This window comes from Chionomys nivalis, chromosome 25 (genome assembly GCF_950005125.1).
Source record: "Chionomys nivalis chromosome 25, mChiNiv1.1, whole genome shotgun sequence".
In the NCBI taxonomy this organism is placed as follows: Eukaryota; Metazoa; Chordata; class Mammalia; order Rodentia; family Cricetidae; genus Chionomys; species Chionomys nivalis.
In genome coordinates this window covers 11,636,901-11,661,599 of record NC_080110.1, presented here as the reverse complement: position 1 = coordinate 11,661,599, position 24,699 = coordinate 11,636,901, and positions in this window count along the sequence as shown.

The window sequence follows — 24,699 nt, the reverse complement described above, 5'->3', positions numbered from 1 at the left end:
ATCTTTTCTTCATAAAAACAAAATAAGAAGTTCAGTCAAAAGTAGATGAGGGTGGAAGGCTTGCTAGCTGATGCATGGCCTGTCTCAAATTGGATTTCCTTTAAGAAATGGCTTTAAAAAAATGACTTGTTAAAATAAATAAAACGCTCCAGTTTCAGACTTTTAAAACGTGCTTCCCACCCAGTCCTACTTCCTGGGCCTTTTCCCTCTTCTCTGTCACGTGCTGCTATTTCCCTCCGCATGTTTTCTGTCACATTGAATTGCCAGGTGTAGGTCAGTAGATGTCACAGGCATAACAAAGAAAAGGAAGAGCTTTTTGTGCTTCTGTTCCTGTAAGCAAAGAAATTACTCACTGTTGTGTGTGTGTGTTTTCAGAAAAGAGGCCACGTCAGTGAGCTGTGCAATTGAACTTCTTCCCAAGTAGGATTGAGATGGGAATGCTGGTTAAAATATTTGAACAGAGATGTCTTAGGGTAGCTTTCAAGTGGGCTATGACTGGGCTCTCGACATAATGGTCATTGGTCCCTTAGATGCCTACCCAAACACATACAGTTCATTCAGCTGCTACCAAATATCCTAGATGTGGCATGTTTCTGCACAAATAAGCCAGCAGTTCCCATTGCCATGTACAAGGAGCAATTCTCCCCATTCAACACCCTTAGAAAACCAGTCACATGTGAGGGACAACAGTGCATAGGACATGTTAGCTTCAACCTTAGCTCAAGTTTGCTCTAGTTTCATATGACCTGACTCCAAGATGGAATGGTTCAACAAACAAATCATGATCATTCTCAGCAACTGGGAAGAGCGAAATAACCACACCGACTACATCAATGACAAAATCTACTAGGGAATCTCGAAATCAAAACCGTGGGGTCAGAGCCATATCTACCACTGCTTGTATTTTGTGTTGTTCAGTTGAAAGGTCTCTGGCCTCCATACTCCTTTGGATGTTAATTTTAAGTAAGTTGGTTAACCTTTCTGAGGCTCATTCTTCATCCTGATGTCGGGATCCTTGCCACCAACATCTGAAAGCCCTTTGCACAACTAGTGTAGGATGGCAGGACTCACAAATAGTAGCTAGTATTTGTTGTGAACTCAGTACATGTCAGGCGTCATTAGTGTTACTGTGTTTTCACCGTGTTTCTCGTTTAATTTTTACAGTATCACTGTGAAGGTGGAGTTATTATGTTCCTAGGACACAGCAACATTGAGATAAACTAGTTGAACAGGGTCAAAGCCATAACAGGCACTAAATTCAGACTTCAGATCCAGGCATGCCATTTCCAGGAGTCCTTCATTAATCTTTGGAAAAAAAACAAAACAAACAAACAAACAAACAAAAAAAACACCTTGTTCATTTTGCCAAAGAAGAGACTGAAATCAAAGGAGCAATGTTGTCATCCAAATTGTAGACATGAGATGTTTTGTTTCGAACATCCATGTCAAGAGTGTCTTCTCTCTGGGGCATGAAAGAAACCTTTAGTGTCATGCAAGCAGGAGTTGATTGTGAGATTGAGACGGGAACAGTAAAAGTGACGGATTACAGGGTTGATGGGAGCAAAACATGAACTATAAGAATGGAATAAAGAAACTTGTATGGATGAAAATTTCATTTCTTAGTTGATGCTTTTTCTAGTTTATTCTAGAAGTTTCTGGGGCTCTGAACTATCACTAGAACTCATTAAATTTAAAGGGCCACTGTCATCTTTTGAATCCAACTCAAGTCCAAATCCCTGGCCGACAGAAATCAGCAGGCAGGGCATAGTCAACTCCTTTATGATTAGATTTTTAAGAGGGCCTTTATTTTTCTTCCTGCTAAACTTTATTTTCTTCCTCTTCTGAGTCCTTTTTTTCTTTCATACCATGCATGCAATGAGAAATACTGAGCACTAATGAAGCAGTGTTCCTGACACACTTTAAAAAAAAGTCCAGGGGCAAAAGCTTGCGTGCGGTGCATTGTTGGACTCTAGAATATAAACTGATTGGAATAGTTTTATTTCCTATTCTTCTTGCTTCATGTAGCGCTGGTGGATTGAACCCTCGTGTATGTTAGGCAGGTGCTCTATAGCTCAACCCCGAAGGTTGATCCTTTTATATTGCAAACAAGATTTAAATAATCAGCTGCCTCTTAGTGTTGGCCAAATTAGCCCACTTGGTGCTTTGATCATTTCGTTTTAGAAATTTCTATATTCTATATAAAGAATGTAACTCTCAGAAAAGAGGAATCAATGCATGTTTCATTTTTAAAACTCAGGACATAGGCAATCCAACTGATACATTGTCTTATATAGAAGAAAAAAACTAAATCACCTACAATATAAAAAGACATTTATTTTTAATTTTTCCTCAAAACTAACTTCCTGAGAAAAATAAAGGATTTGTACAAGAATAACTGATTAATTCGGTTTGTAAATTTATTTCTTTTCAGTTTTACCCCCCCCAAAAAAAACAGGTGACTAAAATCCCGAGGAAAATGAAGGACTTGTGTTGGAATCAACTGAATAATTCAATTTCTCAAAGTATGTCTGTTCAGTTTTATTCCAAAAAAAACAAAAAACAAAAACAAAAAAAATACCAGGAGACTGAAATGCATAATACCCGTCAAGCCACAATTTCTCAATCTGACACAGAAGCACTGATGTACCCAAAGTTTTCCACTTTGGCAGAATTCTATTTTTTTAACTATATTTATTACTGGGCCATGATGACCAGAAACCGAGTTGAAGTCAAACTGACCTGTCTGTAATCACACATCTTCTGAGAGGAAAGTGAGAGTGTGGTAATTGTTAGGACCATTTTGCCATGAATAGCCGAGTTGTGTTTATCACCAGCCTAACAGGGAGTCATTCAGTGAGCCACATTCTTGACTTCATCACTCCCCAGGGAAAGATCTCCACTTGGTCACATCTGCAGTTCTGTCGAAGTGACGGGCCTTGAGCCATCAAAATGCTCAGTATAAATGAGAATAGCTACTTTATTAAATTCCTAGTAGGCAATTGTATATATCTTCCTATGTGATCGTCATAGGATTTTAGGAAGAAATCACACTCTCATCGTTGTGCTGATGGGGAAACTGAGGTCTTGTGAATTTGCATAACTTGCTGAATGGGGGTGTCTGTCTCATGATGGCTACAGCTGCCATTCCTGTATCCCAAACTGATATGGCTTGAACCTAGAAGCATGTCATAGCTAGCTAGAAGCTCACTGTGTCTCACAGCGGTCCTCCTTAATTCACTGACATGTTAATACCTATTTGTGGTTTCTGGGAGGTGAAAAATTGTTCTGATTAATCAGACATGACATAGAGCCTTTCAAATACATACTTTGATATGTTGCCTGGGAATGTTGAGACCGTAAAGATAAGCTTTAAGGAAAACTTTCCACACTTGATGTAAATAAAGAATTGACCTAATATTTGAACCTCTGCAATCATTAGATGATCATTACTCAATGGATGTAAAAAGAGAGGCATAAACAAGCTTGCTCCTTAATCAGAATTAAATGGCTAATCTGGCCTCACAATGGTAGGGATTTGCTATTCACAGAAAGCCAGACAGACAGGTTACCACCACATAATGGAATTTGTGCCCAAGATGTAATTCGGCTGCTTAAGAGGCCTCATGGGGCAAACCTCCATGCTTTTCCCAGGAGTTCTGTAATAAGATGGGCTATCCACGCTCCTCGAGAAAACCAGGGGAATATGAGCATGGAAATGTACTGATTTCCAATAAACTATGTGTTGTTTTAAAACAACATTCTTGGCCAGTCTGACATGAAATATTATATCTCACGTGTGTCCTTCCTAATGAAGAGCACGCCACCCTCTTTCTGTCACCTGCTCGGATCCATTTATTTATTCCATGTTCTTCACAGCCTTTGCGTTTGACCTTCACAGTTTGACCTTGAACTGTGTCAAACTGGTCTCACAAGAGTCATTAGATGCTGTGTGTGTGTGTGTATATATATATATACATATATATGTGTGTGTATATATATACATGCATATAATTTAAATAAAGCATTCAAAAAGAAAAACATGTTTTCAAAATCCTAAAACTATTAATATTCACATACACATACAGATGCAAAAAAGCAAACGAAAAAGACTTTAATCAGAGCCGTGCTGAGACGGGTGTGAAGTATTAGGCTGACGAGAGACTGTTTTTCTAAATTTTATCTAAGGCTTTTTATGAAAAGCTTTTGAAACATCCATTCTGTACAAATCCAAAGAATGAATAATTATCTTATTTTTGCGAACACATAACTTAAACACACAAATCTGTTCAAAGATTTTAAAACAATGGGAACATTTTTGTACTGCTTCTAGAATGCGTTCAAAGCCTCTTTTTTAAAAGATTCTGTTTAGCATCTTATACTTGAAGGTTTGACTTAATATCTCAACTTCTGAAAATGAAACAAAACATTTAACTCTTAGCCCACAACTGAGAATAAATTCATTCCCAGACAACAGTTTCTGAATTAGAAGTTTATTTATGGGGAAGTAGTTTTAAATGTCCCTCTGGCCTGCCTTCAAATCTGAGATTACTTTATTATCTTTGTTTTTAATCGAAACACCTGTACCCTAGTGCAGCACAGACCTAAGACGCCACCCCACTCTTTCATAGGATAGATGCTGTGGAGTTCACATAATGTCTGGCAGGTTTCCCTTAAGAAAGGTCTCTAACAAGAGAGTTTGGCTCAGAACGACCACGTCTGTGTTAAAGTCTCTCAATTGTGGGGAGACTAATTTGCACTGGTACACCAATCTGACCACCTTACCAACATTTGAAAGCCATTTTAAAATTTTTATTTCCTTTTTTTTCCCATACAATACATATTGATTATTCTTCTCCACCCCCAACTCTCCTCTCTTCCTCCTCCCCAACTCCCTACACACCCAAGGTCATGTTTCTCTCCCTAAAAAGAAAAGGGAGAAAGAGACAATGTAGAGTCTGCTTTGAGTGGTCCACCTACTTCTGGTCACGGGGCCTGCCCTGGAGTGTGGTTGATTGACCTTGTATCACTTTATCAGAGAAAACTGATTTTCCTTTTCTCAAAAGGCATCGATTGCAACTAGCATCTTGGTTAAGGATGGGACTTCACGTCTCCTTCCCTCTATCAGTACTGGGACGTGTGTCTGGTTTGAACCTGTTGTATGTCACATGCATGCTGTCTTGGTCTCTGTGAGTTTCCATCTGTCTTGTTGTGTCTGGAAGATGCAGTTTTCTTGGAGCCTGCCACCACCTCTGGCTCCTAACCATCTTTCTGTTTTCTCTTCTGCATAGATCCCTGAGCCGTGAGGGAAGGGGTTTGATATAGACACCCTAGTTAAGGCTGGGTTAAGAGCCAAATTTTCAAACTAAACTGAGTAGCTCCTATTTTTCAAACTTCATTCATATCTTCGGGGACTTTGAATCATCAAGACACTTGAACTCCATTTGACTGTGAAAGACTTGCTGTCTAGATCCTACAGAAGCCAGAGTACACACGGGTGGCCTCTTCTGGGCTAAGCCCCAAGTGGATCCCTTCCATAAAAAGGACCACATGACTTCTGTGTCCTAAGAAGGTAAAACGGGTCCTTCTCTCAATGCCCAGGACTACCCACCAGCTTTCTCCCAGACCTCATAAAGGCAAGGGAGCAATTCCTGAGCTGGAACACTAATGAGATTGCTGAATGATTGGATATTTTTCACAATCATCTGGTACTGCCAATGTTTACTCAGTCTGACCCATCTAATCCCTGAGTGCAAAGTATTTTTAGAGACACGGTGACTCATTCAAGCAAGAAAGCACTATAAAAGCAAACTAGCAACACTGATCTACTGAATGTCATCTGTGTTTGGGCCTTGTGGAGGAAACGGCCCTAGTTCCTACGCTTGATCTCCATGAACAGAGAGAAGGATAGCATACGTACAGCCTTGACATTCAAAAGGTTTCTACTCAGTCTTGTCTGATCGCACTTCAGAATTTTCCAAAGCATCAGCTACTTAACTTTAAATTCTTTTACTCCGTGGACTCAATAAAACGTTTTGTGATGTTACTTATTTCCAAGAAGCCAGTAGATTTCTGGATCTAGAATATGTGTGTAAAAAAGCTAGAATTTGCCCAAGAAAATGTGCTACTTTCAACTCTGCTCTGGTCACTAAAGGTCTAATCTTTAAAGACTGATGTCTCAGACTATTTTTTTAAACATCTAAATATTCAGTTAGGGGAATGTACTATAGATAGTAATCTTAAATTCCAAAGCTTTCGAAAAAAAAAAAAAAACAGAATTCTAAAGGTATGTACATTGCTGTGTTTGCCTTATACCCAAGATTCAGAACATTAATTGTAGAAATAGAAAAATGAAAAAACATAATTCCTGGTTCTTGGTGAGTTGACTTAAATGAAGATGATTTAGCTTCGTGTAAGAGCTTTAATCAAAGTGACTAGAGACTGGAGGTTTCGAATTTTGCAACCTTAGGAAATGTCAGGGGGCGGGAGACAGATTTAAGGGTACACTTCCTGATGAGGAAGAAGGTGCTTAAGATGATCCCTGTTGGGTGTGGCACAAAGGAGTATTTACCATTCAGGCAAACATGGCAGATAGTTGCTTCAAGAATTCCTTATAAGATAAGTGACCTCCAAACCAAGCGTCCAAATTTAATTCAAAGAGGAAAAGAGAAAAGTCAGTCTTTCCTTCCTAATGTCTCTGAATACAGAGGTGAAGGCTATGGTGATGGCAGATAAAATGTTGTGGGTATTTTGATTGTACTGTAGGCTCTAACTCTACCTTGAATCAGGGGGTGGAGCCAGCGACTAGCGGACTGGAATTAGCCATAAAGAAGCCAGGAATGCGGATAGAGAGGGCACACAGGAAGGAAAGGGTGGGGCCTAGAGTTTGGGTTTCCTTTGCGTTCTGGGATGAGTGAAGATACCCGTCTTTTGCGGTGTCTCTGGCCAAAAAGCAAGGTCAGCTGGTTGCTCCTCAGCTTCACTGATCTAGCAGGTTTTCACCCCCACATCTTACTTCCAAGTCTCTGTTGGTAAATAGACTGATAGAGACTTAGTTTAAACCTGCATATTGCGGCCTTGGACTGAGTTACTGACAGGGCGCTAATGACAGGGGCTATGGAGCAGCAGATGATAATTAAAATATCAGTAGATTCATCTGCAGCTGCTAATCTGAGAGAAAAACGTCAATAAAAGATGAAAGCTCCATGTTCTAATTGACCTGGAGTCTGCTAATGTTCAAAGAGAAATTATGAGATAAAATATAATATTAAAATGATATAAAATAAAATCATTTAAAAATCATCTATGTATGAGGTAGGGAGTAAACTTTTCTAAGCTCAACATATTCGATACCTGTGTTCAGGATTTAGTTTTCTAGTAAAGCCCCTGCCCAGCCCATGCTAAAACCTGGAATAAATCCTTAGCACCCTACACTGAGGGTCTGCATCCCAGTTTTTAGCATCGAGTAAGAGGGCCTGTATTTGAAAAACCACTTTTGTGAATGAAATGAAATGCCAGGCATGGAGAGGTCTTCGCATAATGCGGAGTCTCAATAAATATTAGTTTCTCCTTCAGAAAAGCTAGGTAACGATAGTAGAAGAATATGAATATCACTGAAATATAAGGAGTTACCGTTGTGCTTACTAACTAAAATAAATATCATAGAAGTTGGTGTTAGCCAAGAAATACTGAACTGTTACAACAGTATCACCATCCACCCCCAAACCCCAGTTATCCATTCATTTTAGAGGAGATAATCTATCTTGGTTGGAAAAATTATGAACAATTCCACATATGCGCACATTTTGGAAGACATTGCAGTATTTTGTCTTGAAATTAGCAAGAAGTCAGATGCAGACAGTATGGATGCTGGGATTATGTGTTTATTTTTCTAACAGTTTCTCTGCTTTGTGTTAGTGAGTGATTTTTTTTTTCAAATGTAGACATAAGAACATAACTCCAACCATTCATTTCTGTGTGTTCTATCTTTTGTTCTGATTGTGTTTGATCTTTAAGGGTTTCTTGGAAAAGATCCTTACTATATTTTTGTTTTGTGTGTGTGTGTGTGTGTGTGTGTAGGTAGATAAAGATTATGACAGATGATAGGAAGACAGATTATACATTTATACATAGATAGGCAGATAGATAATATAGATAGATAACATAAATGACTGATAGATAAATAGATGATAGATAGATAGACAGACACAAAGAGAGATGATAGACAGACAGATAGATGATAGACAGACAGACAGACAGATACTGTTGGCATTGCTGAGAATGTTGTCAGAATGTATGTCAGAGTTTGAAGTTTCTCAGAATCTGCAAGATTCCATATTCTCTTCATGTAAGTTTTATTCACCCTTGGCCTAATTATTCCTTTCTTATTCTCAGCCTTTGCAAACAACAAGAGCTCTAAAAGCTTTTCTCTACTGGAATCAAACACAAACAACAGTGCTAAAAAAAACATCGTGGTTAACTATGTCTTCCCTCCTAGATGAGTTGAAAAACAAATCTCAAACACAGAAAAAAAAAATAATAGATAGTGACATGTTCCAAAGCTGTTTGTGATAATAATTGAAGTATAATAAAATATACTTAGCTCTGATTGTCTTGGAGAACCCTAATTAACAACTTATCATCAAGAAATAAGACTTCATTCTAAGTGTGCCAGCTGTCTGAAAAAATGTTTTCCTTAAAACTGAAACCGTTGGTGGAGTTGTTGGGTATAGCTAAGTGTGTGTGTGTGTTATAAGTGTGCCATAACTAGATAGATAGACAGAAAGACAGAGATGAGGATTCTACATGTAAGGAAAAACAGATAGACCTTCCCATAAGTTCACTTCCAAAGAGTAATTCTGGGGACTGCCCGGATACAACAAAGCAAACTACATTTCCTCTGAATATCACTTACTTTGCTCTCATGGCCCTCATTCTTCCGAACTTGCCCTTCAGCTGAGGGAATGCATAATGCCCCAGGCTCTTAGGAGCAGTGGATTGTTCTAACTCAGACACTCTGACATCTTCTGAAAAACTAAAGCTTTTCTTTGTATCCTTTGCGTCTCCACTAGCCTACCTGACATTAACCTCTCCTGCAGTAGCCATCCAAGTGTGACATTTTGGAGAACTTCATGCCAGGGAAGAGGCTTTCAGTTATAATTGCCCAGTGTATAGTTTATAAAATAAATATCATACTATTTTAATTACATATAAATTATGAAATATCCAGATACCAGGCTTAGCTAGAATGCTGGAACAGAGAGCACACAGGGACCAAATAGCAGAAAGTGGATTACCATGGCCTTCTTTCATTGCCTTTAAGAATAAGTAGCATTTTTCATTATTAAGTGCTTACACATAGAAGCCATAAAGCAATTGTTTCAAATGCAGAAAAGGGTCTTATTATAGCAGCTTTCTTTTAAAACTATTATACCCATAAGTCAATCAAAAGGGCATGTGGGGTAAGCAAGATGGTTGAGAGAGCAAAAGCACATGCTAAGAAAACCCGACAACTGAGTTCAATCTTCAGGACCCGTGATGCAAGATGCAGCAGCCCACACCTTTAATCCTAGCCCTCCAATGGCAAGATGGAAAGTACAAACAGAATTGCCCAGAAGCTCACTGGCAACTTAACCTAAAGACGCATGCTGCACACTGTGGCAAAAACAACAGAAATTCTGCCTCAAAATGAGTTGGAAGAAGAGAACTGACTTCCAACGTTATTCTCTGTTCTCTAAACATGTACCGTAATGTGCATGTGTGTGCATGCTCGTTCACACACCCATATTTATACATACACTCACACACGCATGTACACACATGATGACAATAAAGTTTAATAACAACAAAAATTTTTAAAAGACCCTCTAGATTTAAGACTAGAAATCAGAAAGCATTTTTACAATGTAGTAGTTAAGGTGAAGATTTTATCAACATTGTACTCTAACCCACTAAGTGGCCTGGTGAGAGAATATTTTAAATTCAATAAACTTCAGTGGCTGACCTTAGGACATACGTGTCCTTCTTCACTAAAAGTACTCTGTGTTGAGTAGAAGAAATAGTGTTTGACTTTCAACTTCTTGAGGCTCAGGCAATAAGAGACGCATGCTCCCTACTCGGTCAGAACAGCTTAGAACACAGCTAACTGGAAAGAAAGAGAAAGCAGAAAGAGCCTAAAAGTGTACTGCTCTCATAACACCAAGAGTCACCATGACTTACACATCTGGACTGAACATTCCAACTTTTCCTTTGGTTGCAGCTTCGCTTCCTCCCTTTGGACAAACTGCTCATCTGGAGGTCATAGACAACTGATAGATGTTTATAAATCAAGATACTTTGTAAATGGTGGAAATTAACGGGAAAACCTACCATGCTTTTCTGGAATATTTTATCATGAAAATGGGGAAGTGAAGAACTTAAAAATTGAATCAGTTCTAATTAGGAAAAGGGTATATAAATTAAGATTTGCTTTTTAAGATGAGATTGGTTTTCTGAATTGCAAAATCCACAAACACAATCAAATACCTCTGTGGGTTAATATGAAGGCAGTTCTGCTTCCCTTACCATTCTACAACACGGTTTCTTCACTTTCCAAAATGTCTTCACAATAGAAGGTGAGAGGGGGATTCTTCCCACATGTGTGGCTGCTGCTCGCAGAGTTAAACAAGGGTTCCAGAATCAATACTTTCGTCTGAATTTAAATAGGTCATGTCATGAGCACAGCATTTCTCAAGATGATTACCTCCCTATTCTCTCTGTAGTACCAGAAATGCTGTGCAATATTCTCTATGAATGTTGCTATTATTCCTAATTTACAGATGAGGAACCAGAAATTCAGACGTTGGTTTACCCAAACTTCCTGTGCTGGCACCTAAATTCAGACCCTGTCCCCATTCATCCATATCTGAGGGTCCTCTCAGATTCCATTCTCCCACCTCCTTTCATAAAGCACCACTCTTGCAGGTTTGGGAGAAATATTTAGAATATATAAGCTGGACCTAAGAATTACTTTTCATGTTCCCCAAATGAATCATTTTTCCTTCACAAAGTTGTCAGCTTCCAAGATAAGCCAAGAATCTTTGTCAAGGTAGTTTTCAAGTTAAAATTTGTGAATATGTATTTCAGTCAAGCAAAATCAATTTCATTCAAAATTAACTTTATGATAATCTGCTTTTTTTTTTTTTTTTGCATTTTCGAGACAGGCTTTCTCCATAGCTTTTGGTCCCTGTCCTGGAAGTAGCTCTTGTAGACCAGGCTGGCCTCGAACTCACAGAGATCCGCCTGCCTCTGCCTCTCGAGTGCTGGGATTAAAGGCGTGCACCACCACCGCCCGAATCTGCTTTCATTCAAATACTTGTAGTAAGGTTGATATAAACCTTCCTATTGTATTCAAGAGGGCAGGTACTCTACAGTGGCCTTTTCTGATAGAGTAGCCAATAAACTCTCATGTGCGATTATTTAAATTTAATTTTTCTGGTTGCACATGGTGGGGCAAGACTGTAATTTCAAAATCTTTGGGGTAGATGGAGGAGGGACAGTAGTTGAAGATTGTCCTTGGGTTCTCACCAAATCCCAAGTCATCCTGGCTTACATGAGATCCTATCTCAAAAATTAATTTTAAGCAACTTTAATGCATCAGTTGAGATAAGAAATGACAGCTGTTCCTTCACACCAACTATATACCAAGGGCTTTATAGTAACATGTAACATATAGTAACACATAGCAGCTAGTGACTGCTGCATTGGGTACCACAAATCCAAAACAACTCTCTCATTACAGAGTGTGTGAATAAGGATGATTTAACCCATCTTCTGGGGTGAGATCAGAGATGTGTGTGTGTGTGTGTGTGTGTGTGTGTGTGTGTGTGTGTGTGTGTATGTGCAAAATAAACTACAAGTCCACTATATCATAAATTCTAGGAAATAAACAAGGCAATAATAAACATGGGTAATTACTCTGATCCTGCAAACATCAGAAGCTCATCTGTCCCAATATGACTGGCAGTCCACCTGAAGGCCATTTGAAGGATATGTTGATATATCAACAGCTACATATGATAGAAAAGGATTGAAGAAAGAGGCTTTATTTTCTCAGACTTTGTGACAGGGATCACTAATGAAAGTTTAACTGTGGAGTCAGAATAGTCAGCAGAGGGACAACGTGAAAAGATTGCCCCAGAGAAAAGCCTGTGCAAGAAGCCAGCAAGGGTGGAGGTGCACCAGGGAGTATTTCCGTCAGGACAACCTGAGCATTTGTATTAAGGAACAGATGGTTGCCATATCTGGGTAAGTGACAAGAGAGACAATGATTGAAAAATAAATAAATAAATAGAAATAAAATCCCATGAGAAAAGTTTGGTGTCTTATCTAACTGTCTGCTGCAGATGGCCAGGCATTCTTGCACTATGAAACAGATTAAAGTGGTGTGGGGGACTGAGCACACTCGGGTCAGCATCCCCATCTGCTGTATGACTACCTTCCTAGCTTGGGTACCATACTGAAGCTCTAGAAGTCATAGAGCCAAATATTCTTTTTTTCTGGTGTAATACATCCTAGTTATGGTTTTCAGTCCCTACACCCCTCCCAGTTCTTCCTTACCTCCCCTCCCATTCTGATCTGCCCCCTTTCTGCCTCTTATTAGAAAACAAACAAGTTTCTAAGGGATTATGATATAATATAACATAATATAATATATGATAATACAAAAATTGACATATTGGAATAGGGTAAAACAATCAAATAGAAGGTAAAGAGCCAAAGAAAGTCATAAGAAACAGATATAGATGAAAAGACCCTCTTGTTCACACACTGAGGTTTCCCATAAAAACACTAAACTGGAAGCCATAATATATGCCCACAGGACCTCGAGGGAAAAAAAAAAAAAATATATATATATATATATATATAAAACTATACAACTATACATAACACACACATATATATGTATATATGTGTGTGTGTATGTATGTCTGTATATGTATATACACATATGTATATTTAATAAACTAAAAATTAAATTTAAAAAACAAGCAAGCAAAGTCCTGATGTGATATTATGAGACAAGAAACCTTCAATGATGCTATTGGGTTTGTTTTCTGTGAGCCATCTATTGCTAGGCATGTAGCTACCCTTATAAGTACCCCAGTGTGACTGTTTCTCCAAAGAGACTCCCTTGGAGAAAACTAAATTTTTATTTGTAAGTGGTTATCAACTAGAGATGGCTTCTGGGTTCGGGAAGGGGAACATGTGTCTACTTTTCTTTTCAGCTCTAGGATCCCATCTGGCCCAGACCCATGCAGACCCTGTGCATGCCCCCGTGGTCTCTGTGGGTTTATACATGCACTGATCTTGATGATTTAAGCTTTGTTTCCTTGGTCTCCTCTGTCCCCTATGGGTGCTACACTCTTTCCACTTCCTCTTCCCCAGGATCCCCTGAGCCCTGTGAGGAGTTATTTGATGGAGATACCCATTTCCAGAGCTGAGTGTTCCACGATCTCTCACGCTCTACATATTGTCTAGCTGCGGGTTTCTGTCTTTAGTCCCATTTGCTGCAAGAAGCTTCGCTGACCATGAGCCAAATATTCTACTTGTCAAGAAGTTAACCATGTCAAAAGCATGGTACTGAAGTAGACTGTCGATAATAGAGTAAAAGAACTCAAATACATGTCATTATCACACGATTATTTGAACTCAAATACATGTCATTATCACATGATTATTTGAATAAGCTTTTGTGCAAAGAAAGCATTTGCCCTGGAGAGGCTTCTTTCCTTGTCGTAGGAAGAACTTCAACTGAGAAAAAGCCTCCATCGTATTACCTGTAGGCAAGTTTGTTGGAAAGCCTCTTGATTGATGATTGATGTGGGAGGGCCCAGACCACTGATTGTATAAGGAAGGAAACTGAGCAAGTCATGGGAGGAAGCCAATAGACAGTGTTCCCCACGACCTGTGCTCCAGTTCCTGCCTACAGATTCCTGCCATGAGTTCCTGTCTGACTTCCCTCAGTGCTACAGTATAACCTGAGAGCTGTAAGCTGAAATAAACCATTTATTTCCCATTACTTTTGGTCATAGTGTTTTATCGCAGCAGTATAAACCTCATCTCTCAACTCTTGTTGACTCAGATAACTAACCACCACTTCTCTGGAACCTATAGGCTCCACAGTGATGCTCGAAACAGCGACTTATTCTCTACCCTGTCGACAGGCAAAGTCCAGGGTCATTCTTCGGAAGTATGAAATTCTAGAATGGACCCTCACTCTCGCTCTTGTGTGGAACTGCCCCAAGTGTGCTTTATTCGATTTTTATGAGCAACAAAAAAAAAACTAAAAACCATTCATTTATTCATTCCTTTCACCATTTGCTGTTGGCACATCTCAACACTGGATTGACCCTGGTAACTGGCTCCTAGGCTAAGGCATGTTTTCCAAAGAACTGCGAGAGGAACCAGTTATGGAAAAGGAGGTCTTTCTTTATGTCCAGCATTTCCTTCACACGTCTTACTACCACCATTGCCAGCCAGATGCTGAGACAGAGAAGCTTCTCACTCACAGTCAGAACCATGATGTGGGCTTAAAGCAGAGGTCAACTGGCTACTCCACCCAGCCTGTAGCCAGTATTCTGTTTAATAGTGTCTTGTTTCTACAGTACAAGGAGTTAAACACATGATTTCATTCATACCAAGTAAGGGATTTTCCACTAAGCTACCTCCTACCCTCTTTATGTTTTCTTTTTAACTTTTTATTTTTGAGACAAGGTCTCACTAAGTTTCCCAATCTGGCCTTGATCTTGAAGTTTTGCACTTCATGGACTTCCTTCCTCAGTCTTTGAAGAGTTACAGTTACAGTCCTCAATTAGAGGTCTACGCCCAAGACCGTCATTCTTTTTTTTTAATTTTTTTTATTCTTTCTTTTCTCATATATTACATCCAAATGCAGTTCACCATCCTTCTTCCTCTCCCAGTCCTGCCTCCATCTTTTATAAATAAAGTTTTATTGCAACCGATCCATGTTCATTTACTTCTATCTTTCTTCTTTGTCTGTGGTTACAACGATGCTGGAAGATTTAAACAATTGCAACAGAAACCACACCCCCCACAAAGCGTACAGTCTTAACCGTCTGTCTTGCCATGGATAGAAGAAAAAGCTCGACAGTATAAGAAGCAAATAAAAGAAGCGGTTGTCATTGTGTCCCACCCCATCAATTCTTACAAGGTGCACGTGTAGGGCACTAATCTCTACAGCTAGAGCTCAAACAATGTAACATATTGCTTTGCTTCAGAAAGCTTAGGGATGCTTTTTCTGACTTCACCCCAGTGGTGATGGCTCAACTTTCTTTTTCACATTTGCGAAAGAACACAGGCAAGTATGACAAAATATAGATACAGCAGAAGGTGCCAGCCAGGGCTATCAAAAAACAGACAGTGTACCCCATTACATTTAGTAAATATATAGTAGGTAGAAAGTGCAGTTAAGAACATCAAATGCTGTAATATTACGCTCTCACTGGATACAGAGAGGAGCAGCAAGTATTTGGTAGATTTGGCTATGTATCTATTCACTTATTTATTTAATTGTGTATTACTGGAAATTAAGCTAAGGCACTGGTTCTCAACCTTTCTAACACTGCGGCCCTTTAATACAGGTCCTCATGCTGTGGTGACTGCAACCATAAAATTATTTTCATTGCTCCTTCACAATTGCAGTTTTGCTACTGTTATGAATTGTAATATAAATACCTGTGTTTCCTGATGGTCTTAAGAGTCATTTGATCCCCAAAGGTATTGCGACCCACTGGTTGAGAACCGCTAAACTATGGGCATTGAGTACAGTAGGCAAGCGCTCTATCACAGAGTTCTGCCCCAGTCTTCCAGTACCCTGATTTGTATTCCACGGTCAAAGCAGCCAGAGGTAGAGATGATACAAGCAACAGACTGTAATTATCAGGGAGAGGCCAATCCTATTTGGAATATATGTATCAAACAATTAAAATTATGCTAATATTAATGATCATTGGGTATGGTGGCACACAGCTTTAATCTTAGCTGAGAGGTAGAGATGCATGACTCTCTGCAAGTTCAAGATCAGCCTGGTCAACATAGTGAGTTCCAGGTCAGTCAGGGCTACATAGATGCTAATGATGTTCACTTCTTCTGCCTGATAATAATTATCTAACAAAGGGAAATATAAGCAAAAAAAAGTTTAAGCTCTCTTCTTCTTTCTGAAGAAAATAAATTGTATCCAGTGCACAGAGGAGAACACCGGATTGAATAATTCATAAGTGGTAAGAAGCATGAGAAGCGTTCGTGTGAACAAGTATGTTCCTTGTGCCAAAAGATACCTAGCTTAACAAATCCATGTTCTCAGTCTGGTAATAGCCAGAAAAGAGGATGAGGAATGAAAATCTGGTGATGGGAGGACTTATCCACTTGTGAAGAGAGAGCTCACAAAAGTCAGATGGAAGCCCTTCTTGCTGAGACTGGAGCTGGGGTTCCACGGTAGAATGCTTGTCTGGCATTTGCAGTACCAAGGGTCTAAATCCCTCACACCAACAAAAACGGGAGGGGGGAGTAGAAGAAGGGAAGGAGAGAGATAAAGGGGAGAGAAGGAGGTGAGAGAAGAAGAAAGGAGAGTTTTCCTGAAGCATGACATTAAGTCATATGGCCCAGAAACAGAAATACATGGATGAAGATGTATTTGCCATCCAAAACTGATGCAGGCAGCATCCTGACGATAACGAGTGGAGAACTTGTTTACAGCATTAATACACAGCCAAACACAGAAAGGGGGCTCGTTATGGAAGTTTGAGAAATCAAACCTGAACCACATTAGCTAAATTTTAATTCATCCTTCAACTTAAAAGATAAATGAGAAGAGGCTTGTTTTCAGGTCACCCCCGAGGGACTTTCATATCTTCAGTTTGTCACTACGGTCATCTACATCCTTCTCTTCCCAACCATTTGTTCCTAAGAAGGCTTTTCTGATTTGTCACACATGGCCTCATTTGTTGGTGCAGCGCCCTGGCAGAGCCAGAGATTCTAAACTTGTCCAGGAAAGGGTTTCATAATTCATCATGCATACCACTCTGCTTGGCACCAAGAGCCGCGGATCCATCCAAGTACATCCTCCTGGGCATTCGGGGCTGACTACGGGGACCAGATTTCGGATGAACTAATGTAGGACAAAGGGGAAGTGCCTGGTAACACAGGCCCTGTGGGTTAAAGTGGGGGAAAGAGGAAGAGAGAGACTATGAGAGGGAGGGTACCATGAGATAAGGCTGGGAGAAAGAGGAAGATGTTCCCCTTGATGAGTTCCCCCCGGAGAAAAACACATAGCTATGCTTGCTGAAGAAGGCTGCTCCCTGCCATGAGCGAAGATTCCTGCCAGCAGAGGCCTGTGAGGGAAGAGGAGAGCCAGGGAGGAGGACAGGAAAAAGGGAAAAAGAGAGCCTGGTGAGAGAACAAATGTGCCAGGACAGATCATTTTGGAAAGTGTGGTGCCAACCAGCTAACACGGGAAGTTCATGTTGAGGGGCATCCTTGAAGTAGGGCATCCACTGCAGAGCTTGGCTTTGGCAAGGCTGAGGGAGACAGAGAAAACGCGGTAGAAGGTGAATGATGCCTGGAACCAGGCTATGGCCACACTCTTTGAAAGGGCCAATTCCGTCTAAAAAGGCAGAAAAGTGTCCTGAAAAGTTTACTGTTTCCGCTGTGGTCGTAATGATTTCCACAGTGAGCCCTCTGAATTTAAAACTGAGATTTACTCTGCAGAAGAGTTTCACCTAAGAAAGAGGGAGCACAATCCTGAGAAAGGAATACGCCCGACTATTGTTCAGTCTGAGCATTCAGCCAGCCTTCTTCTCCTGCTGAATATTAAAATTGGAGAATTACACAGGACAAAGAGAAAAATAAATGCATTTCTGATTAGGAAATGCAAATGAGCGCCTGCTTTCTGCCTGAATCCCTCCAATACATCCTTCAGTTGTGGGCTTTCATTACCATCTATCTAGAAACTTATGTGGTTTTTGTATGTCTCGTCAATTTTATGTATTTAAAAAAAATTGCACTGAGAGTTAAAGAAATGCAAATGAAAGCTACAGAATAACAATAGGTCCGACTGCAACGTTCCAAACCAGCAACAAAGCTCCGAGTCCATAAGGCAGTGACAAAGTCGAACCCCTTTCATCTCCTGACGAGACACCAGAGTTTAGAGGGAAAACTCGAAGATTCTATATCCTAAGTATTTTAATTTACTGAACCTATGCACCAGAGAGAGAGCCATACAAATGGTCAAGCATATATAAATAAGAAAGATCACAATCATATATGTTAGAGGGGCAAAGATCTAGACATGATTAAAATGCCCACCACCAGACAACTAATTTGATAAATGATGGTCCATCTTCACAAGAAAAACACTTAACAGCCCTTCAAGAGTTGAGCTACCGTTACAAGCTTTGGTATACATCACAGATCCCCTGAGTATATTAGATAGTCATAAGCCAGAATGAATATGATTCTGAGCGAGACAGACCTTGGCGATGGGTGGATCCAAACCATGGCTGGTGAGGGATCGGTACTCCATGCAAACAGAGCTTATGTGGGAGTTTTATTGAGATAAAGGGAGTTGGGGAAGGAGAGAGAGACAGAGAGAGGCAGAGACCTGCTTGCTTCTTCAGAAGAACAATCGGAAAGACAGCGGGAATGGGCAGAGCTTGTCTATTAAAGGGACCTTTAATACCTGCATAGAAACTACATACAGACTACATAGTGACCTAGCAGCCATAGAATCCTGGGCTGGTCAGGGTACTGCCTGAGTGCATCCTGCCAGGTGACAGGCCAACATAATTTCTGAATCTTAACAACGACAATGTGTTTATTATAACATGTTTTGATCAATGTATCAATGACAGAGTCCAATGATATTTTACAAGGATCATCTGTGAAAGGCCAGCGCTTGGAGGGAATCACCATAAATTGTAAGCTATGGCATCTCCTAGATAGTGGCAGAAACGGGAGACTTTTGCTCTCTCTTCTTACTGAAGGTTTTTTTCCTTTTAATCTACCTACCCCAGCTCTTCCACAATGCCCAGGTATTTACTGAGACATTTTCATTCACATCTACTCTAGAAATCCAGGGTTTGCAGTTTCTATCAGGTGAGTATGATCAAGCCTGAAGACTTTCCAATCTGTGCTGATGCTGCTGCTCTGTGTCAGGGGCTATCACCCCACCGTCTTAGAAGCCCCAGGAATGTTCAAATCCTCTCCATGTGGCTCTCACTCTCTGCTACCTTCTTCCTCCATAAGCAACTACTGATATCCACACTCAAGCTCCCTGGAACTCACACAAGAAGCAGAGGAAATGAAACTGTGGTTCCCATCTTGAAACTCTCACCAGGACAAAACTGCAAGTTTTATCTCAAATAGTAAATTTGGATAACCTCCTCTGGCCAGAGTCAAATCACCACATCTGACAAGGGCAGAGCTAAAAGATAAACATCGAGCTGGGCTGTCCTCACTCTTCCCTGCACAGTGGAATGCTCTGAAGAATCGTGCGTGCATAGAGATCTCAGGCTGTCTCTGGCCATTCTGAAACCAAGCGTATTTGTGAGCCAATAGCATGCCTGATAACTTTCATAAGCCTTCATTGGGAAGATGAGGACACTGGGTACCAGAAAGGATCCAAGTTTTGCCAAAGGTCATGCATTCACGTACAGATTAGAAGATGTGTTATTGAGATTTTAATTGCTCGTCTAGCCTGCATAGCAACGAATAACTCAGAGCCAACTGTGCATAAACTTAATTTAACCTATTATTAAAGGACAAATTAGTTCTTTGCATCTGAAAATAGAAGGTGTTTTTTTTTTTTTTTTAATTCAAGACATATCTTTCCTGAGAAGAAACACTATTGATGACACTTCCTGCTGCCTCAACTGTATGAGGACAGTCCCTAAGAACATTGCATCTGGCGCACCTTGACGGCCTTAACTGCCTGCGTTATAACTCATCGGTTCAGCAACCGGAAGTAGGACAACTCAGCACGGGAGTCAAATATCTTAGAAAATGACTGTAACAATACACGTTATCTCTGCAGAGAGAAGGTTAGCACATTTATCATTGTTAAAAGCAGCCCCTTATGTTTAAATGCAGGAAATCCTATAAAAAAAATGCATCAGATTCCCCCAGGAATGTCTTCAGTTAAGGTTACTACGACTGTGACAAAGTGCCATGAGCAAAGCAACTTGGGAAGGACAGGCTTTATTTGGCTCCTGTTTCCATGCCACTGTTCATCATCAAAGGAAGTCAGGACAGGAACACAGCAGGAACCTGGAGGCCGGAGCTGATGCAGAGGCTGCGGGGAGTGCTGATGACGGGCTGGCTATCCATAGCTTGTTCACCCTGCTTGTTTATAGAACCCAGGATCCATTCCAGGGATAACCCTACCCACAACAGGCTGGGATCGCCTACATCAATCACTAATGAAGAATATGCTCTACAGTTAATATACAAATCTTCAGTTTTGAAGTGATCTGTAAATAAATTCCAGGGCAGCTTAATTATGTATACATTTTTAAAAGCTTTCCTAAAATATACTATTGTGGCTGTGTTTAGGGTCTGTGTATATGAGTGCAGAGATGGACAAACCACAGTGTATGGATCGAGGTCAGAAAACACCCTTTGGGAATTGGGTCTCTCCTTCCACTGTGGGTTCTAGGGAATCAAAATCAGGTGTAAATGCTTAAGCTTGGACAAAAGGCAAAAGCCTGGGAGGCTGGAAACCCAATGGTGGAATTCCAAGTTTAGTTACACAGAACTCTGCAGCTAGTCCCTGGCCTTGCCTTAACCTGTGTCAGCCATCCCCTACGCAGGACAGGCTTTTGATCTGTTTTTTTGTTCTCCAGAGAAAATATCAACCCTAATGAACTTTTAAAAATTCTCCCCAAACCATACAAATTCTGACTTCAGCATTAAGTCCACACAATCCACATAATTTGCCTCCTTTGAATGGGGAAATTTTAGTCCATGCCCTGGAGAAACCATTAATATGCTGCTGTCTGTTTTGTTTTATTTTTCATTTGTTGTTTTATTTATCTTCATTTCTTTTCGTTTATTGTTTTTCCACATGGGGAAATAGTTCATTTGAAGATAAACTTTTATTGGCGTGTTTGGAAAAGCCTCATTAAATCTTTCAAAACTGTAAATGTTCCATTTCTTATTTGTCCTTCCGATGATGTGATAAACCCTGTGGGCCTTTGTCTGAACTTGACAATGTGACATTTGTTTATTCAAAAGTATTTTGGGGAACCACCTAAACAAGAGGGGTTCTGAAGCCCTTAATGGTAGTGGTAGCATCTTAATCCATCACTCTCTTGCATTTGCATAGACATTGCACTGGACAGATAAAAGGGAAAAACAGAAGGACTTTCATACACTGCCTTTCCCACGGGGCTTGCTTTCTTATGAGCACATTAGAGATGATTTCCTCTGCAAGGCTCCTTCAAGCTGGGTCCTGGCTTCAGAAAGACATGAGGCTACCCGGGCAGTTGTTGACCTTACTGGGCCATAGATCTCCTCCGCTCTGTTTGTCTCCCACACTGACTACTTAAAGATGGTATTGAGGAGGAAGTGATTAGGAGACCCACCAACTGAGGAGACTTGGTGGGTCTCCAACTGAGGGGTCTCCTCAGTTGGTGGGTCTATTTGGCTGAAGGCTCCAAATTGTCAAGATTTCATCACACGTAAAGGTTCCGTGAGCCATCGAAATTGTATTTTCTCTGTCTCCCCTCCCCAAGTCCCTTGGGACTTTGACAGAATGTGTCCTAACTTACCAAAGCCATTTATTGGTCTCTGAAAGAACTCTTGAATGTGTGTCCCTGCTAAATTCATGTATTGAAGTCTTAATCCTTGGTGGCTCAAAAGTGACTCTATTTGAACTTAAGGAATTTTTTAAAAAGGTTAAAGATATGAAAGGGGATTCAATTTTCACTCTAAACCAGATGGAAGGGGCTACTCAATAGTGTGAACAAAAGTCTTAGTGGAGTAATATTTGAATAGTTTAAATGCATAAATAAGGGCTGGGAATGTAGCTCAAGGGGACAGTACTTCTCTCAGGAGAGAGAAACTAGATCTAATCCTCAATAATGAAGGAAAAAAGAAAATCAACTGTCCAGACTTTACCTCTACCAGCAACAGCCTATGCAATCTATTCTGCTGTGTTTGGTATAAATAAGAAATCCCAGTTTCACTCCTCAAGCAAATGCATGTACTTTTGCATCTTCATTGGGAAATGGACTAACTGGTCTCTGACAGATGCCCTGTACCTCTTACCTACATATGAACATCACCTTGCAAAGCTGACTACTTTGAGAACAAATCATAGTTTCTCCATGTCTTGCACTTGAGATCATCTAAAAATATGTTTTCCCTGGAGTGTGATATTTAGGGACTCACGTCATTAGGCTGTGCGGATGTAGGAGCTTATAAAACAGTAGGTCAGATGATTTATTGATTTGCCATGGGCACTGGGTCCCGTTCACCTTGCACCCTTAGTCGCTGATAATTCACCAGCGAACATTAAGAGCGCAGTTTGTGCTATCCTGTAAATTTTCTTTCTCGCATTGCAATTCTCTAGTGATTATGGGACCTTAAGTAGGTCATCCTAATGGCAAAGATGATCATTTGCTTGGCAGTGCAGGCTGGGAAAACAGCTCCGCACAACCGATGCGTTTTTCTGTCGGGTCACCTGAGAGGAGCCCTGTGTTAGGTTTTTCCTTGAAAATGTGCAGTGATAGCCAGAATCAAGTCTCCGAGTTTTCTCAAAATATTGTCAGCATGTTTTAAAAGTTCCCGAAGATGATACCTAAGGTTGTCGTCCAACCTCCATATATACACACAGAACAATGTCTCTCTCTCTCTCTCTCTCTCTCTCTCTCTCTCTCTCACACACACACACACACACACACACACATCATCATCATCATCACACACATTTTTAGAACAAATCATTATAAGTTCGGCAAATACCAAAAAGTGACTTCCAATGACTGGATATAGAAAGTAAAATGTTTTGAAAGAAAAATAAAAGGGCATCAGAAAAGATGCAAAGCAAAAAAGAAAATGGAAGAGAGCTCTGGGGTCAGTAACTAAGAATCGTTCATAATTTGATCTCTCTGTCATAGTCTCAAAGATATTTTTATTATGTCAAATATTTCATCCATCATATTTTGTAGAATCTATCACATTAAACTATGCAAATTATTTGTAGGTCTGGAGGATATGTTTAGATAAGGATTAGATGCTATGAGATTCAACTTAAGAGCATTTTACATTTTTTTCCTCACTTCCTGGAAATTCTTAAGTTGAACAGAACAAAAATATATTTTGGAATACATTATTTTGACAGTGTTTCTTCACGGAATGGAAATTTGTTCATTTCTTTTAAAAAAAACATAGCAAAAGTTAGGTTTTTGCTGAGATAGCTGAGATCTCAGGTGCTCTAAGCAAAAGCTGAAGCTTGGAAAATATTCAACCTACTGACTTTTATCTACTCTCTCAGACAAGATGGCTGTGGGTAATTTGGGTTGCTGGCTATGGAGCGTGGGCCCGTCTCTCTGCATTATTAATGGATGCTTGATCGAATTTGATAACAGGGATTTTAATTTCTCTGTGAAAAGACCAAAAGGAAAATTTTTTAAGAACAATAAAAGTCAAATAAACATGAATGTAAAAACAACAACTAAGGGCGGGAGGGGAGGCTCAGTGGTTAAGGGCACTGGCTGCTCGTCTAGAAGACTCAGGTTCAATTCCCAGCACCCAAATGACAGTTCACAACCACCTGGAACTTCAGTGCCTGGGAATGGGAAGTTCCCTTCCGGGCTTTAAGGGTACTGAATACATGTGATACACATTCATCCACATGGGAAATAAAATAAAATAAAACACATATACACAAAATAAAAATAAGATTTATGGCCTTCTTGTGATGTATTAGGCACTGTAGCAAGTAATTGAAGGGATGTGCATGCCTAGATATTTCCAACTGGCTTATGATGAGAGCAAATTCATTGCTCTATTTTAAAGATGAAAATATTAAAACTTAAGGAAGTCAAGATCAAACCCTAGGAACAGAAAACAATGGAAGTGCTATAGACTAGCTTACATTTTGCTCCATCATTGTGGATTAGATTAGATTAGATGTGCTGAGGATTATATTTTAGAAGTGAACAGTTCACAGAGGGAGGTCCAGCTGCCTCCGGCCAGTGCCATCCTTGGATTCATATCCGCAGGAGATGAAAGCATCTGGCCAATGTAGACAGAAGCAAAGGATGTCTACACATTTCTCCCCTTGTTAATACAAACGGCATCTGGATGCCATTTACACTTCAACTATTACAAAGTAGCGTAAGCCCCGAAGTAGGGATTCCTTATTCATGACTATGGAAGGAAGCAATGTGGAGAGGGGACCTGAAGAGTGTTTCCAACATGATAATTCTCTGTAGGAAACACCAGGAGCTTTTCCATAGAGGGGGAGTCTCCCAACCTTCCAAATTATTTTTTCTTAAAGAAGACCGTAAATTCAGAATTTAGGTAAAACTCCAACCATTTGTGGAGTTTCAACCGTGGCTGCTGCCCTTAGTGAAATCATGGTAGGACTTTTTCTTCTTGCCATATTTTACCTAGAAATGGACATAAAATCTTTTTAATATA